Below are 10000 nucleotides of genomic sequence, written 5' to 3'. Positions count from 1 at the left end.
AATATGACTTGATTTATTTGTATATAAGGTTTTATATCATTTAAAAATTAATTATATTTTTTTATTAATACTTTTTTTTTACAGTCAGTGGGATTTTGATTGTGCTGATCAATTGTCATTGCATATTTGGATATTGAATCATTGACCATCATAGAGCCCCTTTAAAAATTCATCAACTCAAATGAGAAACCCTAGTCTAACTAATAAATATTATTTTAAAACATTTTTAATATTAGAATTCATTTTAAATTGCTAAAGGTTTTGCACAATATCTCTTCATAAACCATTTTTATAATACCCAGAGGCGTAGCTAGGTTTTTCAGCACCAAGGGACAGCTAAAGATCTTGCACCCCTTTCTGTGTGCCAAGAATGAAAAACATTTCATTCTAAAATTTCGTAACATCAGTTTGGCGCCCCTGGATGCTACACCCAGGGACAGATGCACCTCCTTGCCCCACCCTAGCTACACCACTGTAATAATCTTTTGGTAACTATTTTAAGTAAGATGAGATTAGATTGGAATATGATAAAGCGCTTTATATTTCTATTGAGAATAAAGGCATTTGTGGAAGACTTTTTAGGCAGAATGTAAAAAGGACAAAGTTGAGCCAGCCCATTTTTTTGCCAAAATATAATTAATGCTAAACCAATATTTCAAAACTTTAGCCCTTCCACCATTTAAATTTATATCAGGAAATATTGCTAACAATAAAACTTAAAATAATTGCTCAAATTATTACACTTATCTCAGTATAATCTGAAGAATGTATAATAAATTAAAAAATTTACAGGTTTGGATGTTGTATCCATCAAAGAATGAAACCAGTCTATAATGCTCATATGACAATACTAACTAATGCTTATATATTTTTAATTATATCCAAAAAGTACATTTTTCTATGGGATATCTATGAATGTTCTGAGGCAATATCAATGATGCATGGCACACTTAGATAAGGACTGAATTCAGTTTGGGCAATTCCTAGCATTAAAATTTGTGCCTTCTGGATTGATTTTCATTCCTGAATTATGTGTGATTGATTCTTAATCCTATAATTACTGAATGACCTCTGGCATTAAATTCAGAAGCCTGTGGTTTTTCTGTCGTTGAATTTTCTTTGAATCTTCAGTTCTAGTATGGGCAGAGACCTGTTGCAGTTACATGATTTCTTCAGTTAACATATGACATCAGATATTATTTTACCTCATAGGCTGCTTTAGAAATTATTATTATATATTTCCTCTTTTTTCCCAAAGCAGAATGTAAAATGGCATATTGAAGGAGAAGTTTTCATGATGTCTGCACGTACATAGTATGTATCTTACAGAACTCAAAACTGATTAGCCACAGGACATTAAAATTTTGTACAGTCAAAAGTCGTTAATTCGGACCTCAAAGCTACAAACTTTCTGCCCAAGCGTCGCGTTCATGCATGCGCGTAAGACTTTTACGGCTGCAAATATGCGTGTGCGCATGCACGCAATACGTTTACGCTTGCCCATTGAATGTATAACGGATGGTATAAGCTAAGCTAAAATTATCTAATTCAGTTAATGTTGCAGATTGCATTGTTCCTGAATCTTCGAATTGGATCCGCCTTATTATTTTTTGCAGACTGTTAGAGCAATTTTATAAAAGTAAGCTTGAACTTTCGATTACGTCAAATAGAATTTCCGATATATATTTACTAATATATAAAGGATCTACAAAGCAAAAGTATGTTTCGAAGTTCATTAAACAAAAAGTGGAATTGCTACAAAAAATGGATATAGGCATATCCTTTGTTTATCTAAACTTTAACATTTGTTTATCTTTAACGCCGCGGCATGCAATGAATTGGAAGTTGATCTGACAGCACTATCTTTATCTTCAGGGCAGATGTTTTTATTTTATTTGGCTTATAATTCCTTACTAAATGCAGTATTTCATCTCGATGTACTCCGTCTTTGATATGATATAAATCAAATTCCTCGTCATTATAATTCGCTTCCGATAAAGAAGAAAGTGATACAGAGGTTATTGAAAACGAAAAAATTTCGATTGACAAATTAGTCGGTATTCTCGACACAGCAATTATGGGACTTTAACAGCGGAACTTTGCAACTGAAGAAGAAATTATGTCTGTTTATAGAATTAAAGAGAAAGTATTATCACATAAAACGAAGCAACTTAAACAACTTACATTGAAAGAAATGTTTAATAAAGTAAACAAATAAATATTAAGCTTTTTTTTTTTTTGTAAATTTTGATACCCTTTAGATCATAATTGTTCTTTATTTCATAAATTATGGTTTAATATTTTTAATTTTATAATTTCTGCATGCCATCTTACCAGATTTAAACTGATGATCTATAATCCAGAATTGCCGAAGTCCCAACGAGTCCGGATTAACGACATTTGACTGTATATAAGACTGCTATACATACAGTTGTGTTCCTTGCTTCTATTGCAATGAGCAAAACTGAATATGTGTGTATATATGTATATACACATGCCTGTTTACCTGGCTTGAAAGTACTTCCCCAGCCTTTATTTTTTGCAATCATTGGTCGTAGTCATGTACTTCTAACCACAGAAGTGTTTTAAATAAAATTTATTATGTCTTAGCAGTATTAAATTTAAAAAAATTAATCTTTGTCAACTAAGGAAATCTTAATAATGTCTATGTAGTTAGTCTAACAATATTTAATGTCAGTTTACTGTTGTAAATATCCAATAATATTTAATATCAGTTTATTGTTGTAAATATCTAACAATATTTAGCATCAGTTTATTGTTGCAGCAAAAAAAGTACATAATTTAATACGCCATAGAAAGAAGTCATGTGGTATCCAAATCAGATTTTTTAAAATTTGGTGACTTAAATGGTATACCATCGCATTAGTAAATATGAATCTAGTAAGTGCTTACTTAGACATTACATGCACTAATGAGATTTCCATAACAATGAATTTACTAATTTTGGTGTAAATGTACAGAAGATACACACATATTATGTACATATAATAAATAAGAATGAGGAAATACCCTCTAGTCTGGATAGCATATGGTTTTCACAAAAACTGAAGTCATACTTCACGCTCTTGTTTTAAATATTTACGTTCTGGAAAATTTTAGGCAAATAAAATGTAAAAAATTTATTACATTTTTTATACTCTAAGACAAGATCTCTGAACTTGGTGATCCTACTTACTCAAGAAAATGCTTTTGCAACCCTGAATATATATAAATTAGGAATATGAATTAAAATATCTGGTGGTGATAAATCATACAAAAAAAAAAAAGGCTTCCATAATATAAGTAAATCTAATTTTACCATGTATTAAATACAAATATTCATATTAATGGGTTACAGCTGATTGAAAAGTAATTAAGGAGAAATAGAAAGCAATAATATTAAATTGTTTTGCAAAAATTCCTTCTGTTACGGAAAGCATAAAGTCCACAAAGAAAGGTGATCAGATTGTACATTTCGATAATATATATATTTACATTTCAAACGTTAATAAAATGGTTCAAAAATAATCTTAAAAATATGTCAATACCCTCTGTATTTTTATTTAACATCAAATTCAAGACAATGTTTATAAGATAGTCAATAAATTATATCTGTAAAAAATAAATAAAATAGAAGTTATTTGTGTGTAATACAGCCTTATTTTACATGATTTATTTGGTTTCTAAATTCTATAATTCATAGAACGTTTGCAGTGAAGTAAATGTCTTTCAAATATTAGTGATGAGATTTTAAATGCTTTATGTGCATTCCTCTTATTTCATGATACATATTCAAGCAATACTCTGACTCAGCTCACACATACTGTAATATTTCTTAGCTGATGGTAACTACAGCAGTTATAACTGACAGTAGGGAATATAAACATTATCTTTTACATAATTCACAAAAGAAAAAAAAAAAAAAATCATTGGGCATTATGCTGGGAGAACTCTGTGGCGATCTTTAAATAGTGCTAAGTAATGTTGACCAATCCAACAATGTAATAAACCATCATTCAGGTAGATGGTTATCTCACTGTGTCAATAACATGCTGCCCAGATGCGATAGTGGTTAATGATGCTGATTGTCGTACCAAAGGGCCCAATTTCAAATCCCTGAAAAGGCATGAATGTTTGTATTCATCTTGAGTGCCCCTACATAGCAAGGATGCACTCAAAGTACATGGTGAACTGGTCTTGAGAGGCTGGCTCGTACTGCAACCTGGGATGATTTCCTTCAGAACTTAATTCGGGATGGAAACTTGACAGTTGGCAAGGCTCAGCAATACTTAATATGATTACTTGAATGCGAGCCTTGCTTCAACCTGTACTTGTGTCAATAAGGTGCTGACCAAACAGGCTAGTAGTTAGTGATGCTGACTGCCGTTACCAAAGGGCCCAGGTTCGAATCCTGGAGAAGGCATGGATGATTGTAAGCATAGTGTCTGTGTGGTAAGGGATCACTAAACACACAAAGCAAGCTAAAATCATCTCAAGAAGTTGGTGGTAGGGGATGAGGGGCAGGAGACCATCGGAATTCCATTTAGAGTGGAGTTTAGCAATCAGCAAGGCCCCATAATACCTACTTGAATGCAAAGGTGCCAGTCTTGCTTCAACCTGTATGAATAAGGTACAGCCTTATCTTACTTGAAAATGAATTATTTTTTTGAGGAAATAGCAATAATTGTGATAAATAGTAAAGTAAACTTTTTCACCTCAAACTACTGCAAGAAGCCATCAAAATAAATTACTAGTCCAAGCAGTTGATTCAATAAGCTACAGAATAGTCTTAAGTGATAAAAATACTGTACATATTTTTTATTAATACTACATATTAAGCTTTTGTGATAAGTTATGTATGGTATTAAATGAAGAAATCAAGACTAGAATCTCATGCACATTTCATATATTCAGTTTTTCAATATTTCTAGGGTACTGATAAAATTAAATTTATAATATTTGTCTAAGTTTCTGAAAGTACTGTGAACACAGAGAAAATTTTACAGTATATTAAATGAGGTGCATATATGAATTAAGCAGTTCAAATATTCACTTTTGGAATAATTTATTAATGAAATATTACAGATGATGTAATATATACAATAATATAATTAGATACTAATTATCATGACAAATGAAAACTGGCAACGCATTCTGAAGAATAGTCTTGTATATATGCTGAAGAGAGCAGTCACTTGGTGAGGTATTGAGATCAGAGGCACATTTTATTAATCTCTTGAAAGTCATATTTAAACTTCAGTTGTTCCAGCTGAGGTCAAGGATATATGAACTGTTTTACAAAACGAGTACTTCTTAAATGCTTTTCTAGATCCGATTCTGTTTTTACATAAAACTTGCATATAGTTGTTCAGACCTAAAATATAAAGGGTGAAAAAGGAAGTATGTAAATAACTGATAGGAGCAGATAAGTAATAATTAAAGATACCTATAGATGTAATGCATAAAATTTCTAAAAATATTAATAAGGTATTTCATATTTAATCTCCCTATACACTATTTTCATAACGTGCCCATTAAAGTAATAAAAAAAAGCAACAAAGATAAAAAATATATTTTAATATATATAGTGCATGGACTTTAAATCTAATAGTAAATTATTTGTACACTTAATTCTTTTAGAGGGCCAATGAATTCAAAATCAGATATATATTTTTAATGGATAAATTTATCCCAAAATGTACAATTTCGCAATTTTAATACTTCTAATATAAAAAATTAAAGACAATTTTTCATATATAAAAATAAAATAGTTTGATTATAAATAAAGTAACTACTGTTCTAAATGCAACTTAAATCCAAAAATTTGCAGATGTAATCCTCATTCATAAATTTTATCAAACACATCCTTAAATTAAAATATTAAACATCTGAAATTTATCTAAATTAACCAATTTAGGTTCATAATCACTGAACATACATCAAAAGACCCAAGCATACATACTCAATAAGCATACATCAACATATATATTGACACAATAAAGTGTGTATTTAAAAATTAAATGAGCTTACATAAAACAAAATTCATCTACCTAGATTTACAACTATCAGAAAACAGCTACAATTGTTGACGAAAAACAGTGTACAGATTTATTCTTTATCAACCTTAGGTCGAAAACAATTGCGAACATCAATAAAAAGAAATTGAAAGCAAATGCATAAATTTACCATAAACAGAAGAAATTAAGTAAACGTACTGCCTTTTTCAATAAAATGTGTTGAGATAATCTTCAATTACCCCTGGAAGATTTCACAGATAGCCTTTTCCAAAATCGAACCTCCGTATTTTCTGGCGGGAAAATGAAACTCCTTTGGCGTAATCTATGGCGAAATTTCAGACAGGGGGAAGGCAAGGATCAAGTCTGTTATTAATGTGACCGAGCAAACCGCATGTATTCGTTACTGAATAACGGGTACATCGGTTGACAAATTCATATCGTTACTCGTATATGTCGTACGATGCAGTTTATTCGAATACGAATGATACGGTTGCTAGCAATACGCGCATATTTTTTTATTGACAACTTCGAATTTTTATCGGGTTTACAATATGTTGTTTTAGTTGAATTTATTTAGTTGTTGATAATTAAGAACATGAGTAATTTCGACAGCGTAAAGCGTTATTTTGTATTTGCTTTGGTATACTTATAAAGCAGAAAAGTTGGGTAGGGTTTGGAAGTACGCTACAGAGCATATTAATGTTTGTAAATTGAAAATTTGGATGATTATTGGTTTTTTCTTGAACGTGCCATAGGGAGATTTTATTGATTTGAAATATTTATATACTGCACTTAGGTATTGTTTATATAAGAATATGTATGTTAATATACGGTCTTTACTTCCTCGTACGAAGTAAAAAGGAAGGAAGTATTGTAATAGCGAAAAGTATTGGGTAACATATTTCAACGAAACTATCCATTTTTGGCCATTGCCGAATCCATGTGGATTATTTTTCGGGTGACGTCTGTACGTAAGGACACACAAAAAAAAAGATTCTTTTTTTTTTTTTTTTTTCATAAAACGGATAGTTAAATGGACTTAAAAGGCATTTTTTCGTGACGTGTACGTACGTATGTATGCAACATGGATAACTCAAAAAACGATTATTTGTAGAATGTGGAAATTTCGTATAGGGGACCGTTATAGCATCTAGATCTCCCTTTTTTAATGCAATCGGCAACACTACCAAACGTTAAATAAATTATAATTAAATGTAAAGTACACATACACACACACATACAGTGTCTCAAAAAAGTGATGGGACACTTGTGCTTTACAAAAGGAAACTGCAATAAAATTAATTTAAAAAACATGTAAAATTTTTTGTGGGTGTGTTTCATACTTAAATTTAGTAACAATTATTACATAATATACATTTTGTCAAAATATTAAAATATTAATTTAATAAAAATACAATCGTTTAGAACGGAGCAGAAAATGGCTCACTTAAGTGATGGGACACTTACTTTTCCAGCAAATATTTATCCAAAAATTTTACTTTTTAAAAGGTTTTAATATTTTGTTGGATTTCCTTTTACTTTTAAAACATGATTTAATCTTCTTCGGATGGATTCGACTAAGTTTTTTGGGATTTCTGGAGTGATTTTACCCCATTCTTCTTGAAGCACCGATTTTAATTGTTGTTTTGAAGAAATGGTGTGTTTGCGAATTCTTGATTCCAATTCTTGCCAAATATTCTCTATGGAATTTAATTGTGGAGATTGTGGGGGTGTTTTTATTATTTCAGGACAGTTATACAGCAGCCAGAGTCTAACGTTCAAAGCACTGTGCTTGGGGTCATTGTCCTGGTAGAATTAAAAATCGTTATGAAGGTTCAATATTCGTGCTGAAGATTTCAAATTTTGATTTCAAATGTCAATATACTTGTACTGATCCATTATACTGTCAATAAAAACAAGATTACCAACTCCAGCGGACGACATACACCCTCATACCATAACTCCTCCTTCACCATGTTTTACTGTTGGCACCAAGTTCTGTTTACGAAATTCTTCCCTGGGTTTTCTCCACACCAAGATTCTACCGTCAGAACCAATTATATTAAATTTACTCTCATCAGCAAATATAACTTCATTCCAGTAATCAGAATTCTTATTTATGTTGGATTTTGCGAAAGCCAGTCTGAGTTTTCTATTCTTTTCACTTACGAAGAATTTTTTCCTGGCTGCTCTACCGTGATATCCAGTAGATCGAATTACTCTTCTAATAGTCTCAGAATTAGCAATTACTCCATATAATGCTTGTAAATCAGCAGCAACTTTAGGAACAGTCATTCTTGGATTTTTTTAAAATATTTCAAACGATAATTCGCTTTATTCCATTGCATAGCTTTGATGGTCGGCCATGTCTTCTTTTATCCTGAATCATATGATTCTTCTTATATCGTTTAATGATATTGAAAACTGTTGAATGACTGAAGTTAACTGTTTCAGTAGTTTCTGTAATAGATTTTCCACGTTCAATATGCAAATTAATAACTAATTTTTGAATTCCAGGCAAAGTTTCTTTTCCTTTAGCATTCATGGCTGCACAGAGCTAAAAAACACAAAAATTCCAAAACAAACTGGAGAGAAATACTGCAGACGATTTTATAAATTATTGGCAATTGCTTTTGAGTAAAAACAAATACCCCAAAAGATATTTTTACTGCTTACTTCAGACGATTTTTGTTGCATAGTACGTAGTGTCCCATCACTTAAGTGAGCCATTTTCTGCTCCGTTCTAAACAATTGTATTTTTATTAACTTAATATTTTAATATTTTGAGAAAATGTATGTTATGTAATAATTGTTACTAAATTTAAGTATGAAATACACCCACAAAAAATTTTACATGTTTTTTAAATTAATTTTATTGCAGTTTCCTTTTGTAAAGCACAAGTGTCCCATCACTTTTTTGAGACACTGTATATATATGTCAAATTTTCTAAGTACAGTGGAATGGTTGGAACTCTCTACAACTTTTAATGCATACACACAGATCGTATTTTATTCTCGAGTGTCAAGATGTAGAAAGATCTTTCTACTTTACTTCTGATAAGGATCAAGTGGGAGGAGAAAGAGTAGGGTGAAAGGAAGTGTGGGAGGTGGAAAAAAGAAATTCAGGTCCGCACTAGCGGCGGCGAAAAAAAAGGGGGATGGCAAGTACAGTGTCGTTGTAAGATGTAGCCGTGGGTGGTAAACCGCAGAGTCAGTTTAGCGTTTCAGTTAAGGTTGTAATTCTTATGTGGTAGGATGTCACAAGGGTAACAATGTTTTTCACTGGGATGCGGGGAGTGTCTGAGAGTGCTAATAAGGCTATTACTGTGGGTTTGTACTGAATAAAAGAATTTGACCTCTGATCGTTTAATATACTCTTGAATAAGTTCGAGTTGAAGGTCTCTGTGAATGTAGATGTTTGGAATTTACCAAGGAGCATTGATAATTTCTCGAAGAATTTTATTTTGTAGAATTTGTAATTGTTTAATATTGGTTTTAGCTGCATGTCCTCAGATCGGAGCTACATAAGAATTAATTTGTTTGTAGTAGATAAGTTGCTCCGTCATAGCTGTGGTTAAGAAATACGGATGAAGACAATAAAACATGAACTTGAATAATTTCCAGTCTTTATTTTTACACATAGCCAATTAACCCTTTAACTGCTTAAGAGGTGTTTAAACGTTTTTGGAATTTCTTTAAAAATGCTTAAGACGTCTTTACACGAATTTCAAATCGCACGAAAAATGCTTAAGACGTGTATACACGAATTTCAAATCGCACGAAAAATGCTTAAGACGTGTATACACGAAGCCCGAATTTCGCGAAGATTGCTTAAGACGTGTTTAGACGACGCGATCTGGTCTTCCTTACCCTACCTTTCTGCAGGCGGCTGTCAGTTGACACAAAGGTCTTAATAGGGTGTGAAGTCTCTTTGAAAAGAGCACTTTAGAAAAAAGTCCTTAGAGTGAAGTATCTTTGTCAGA

The 10000-nt window shown here is 31.5% G+C and overlaps 1 long non-coding RNA gene across 1 annotated transcript; it reads right to left on the bottom strand.

Annotated features, from left to right (window-relative positions):
- Positions 1 to 5048: 5048 nt before the first annotated feature.
- Positions 5049 to 6603, bottom strand: LOC146997710 (uncharacterized). Its single transcript, XR_015040798.1, has 2 exons — positions 6216 to 6603; positions 5049 to 5374 (listed from the first exon to the last, which is right to left on the bottom strand). It is a non-coding gene; the product is annotated as an uncharacterized LOC146997710 (long non-coding RNA).
- Positions 6604 to 10000: the final 3397 nt, after the last annotated feature.

This window comes from Stegodyphus dumicola, chromosome 4, assembly GCF_044657685.1.
Source record: "Stegodyphus dumicola isolate Sdum_Otavi_A_Nest chromosome 4, ASM4465768v1".
NCBI lineage: Eukaryota > Metazoa > Arthropoda > Arachnida > Araneae > Eresidae > Stegodyphus > Stegodyphus dumicola.
This window is presented reverse-complemented; position numbering and strand designations above follow the sequence as displayed.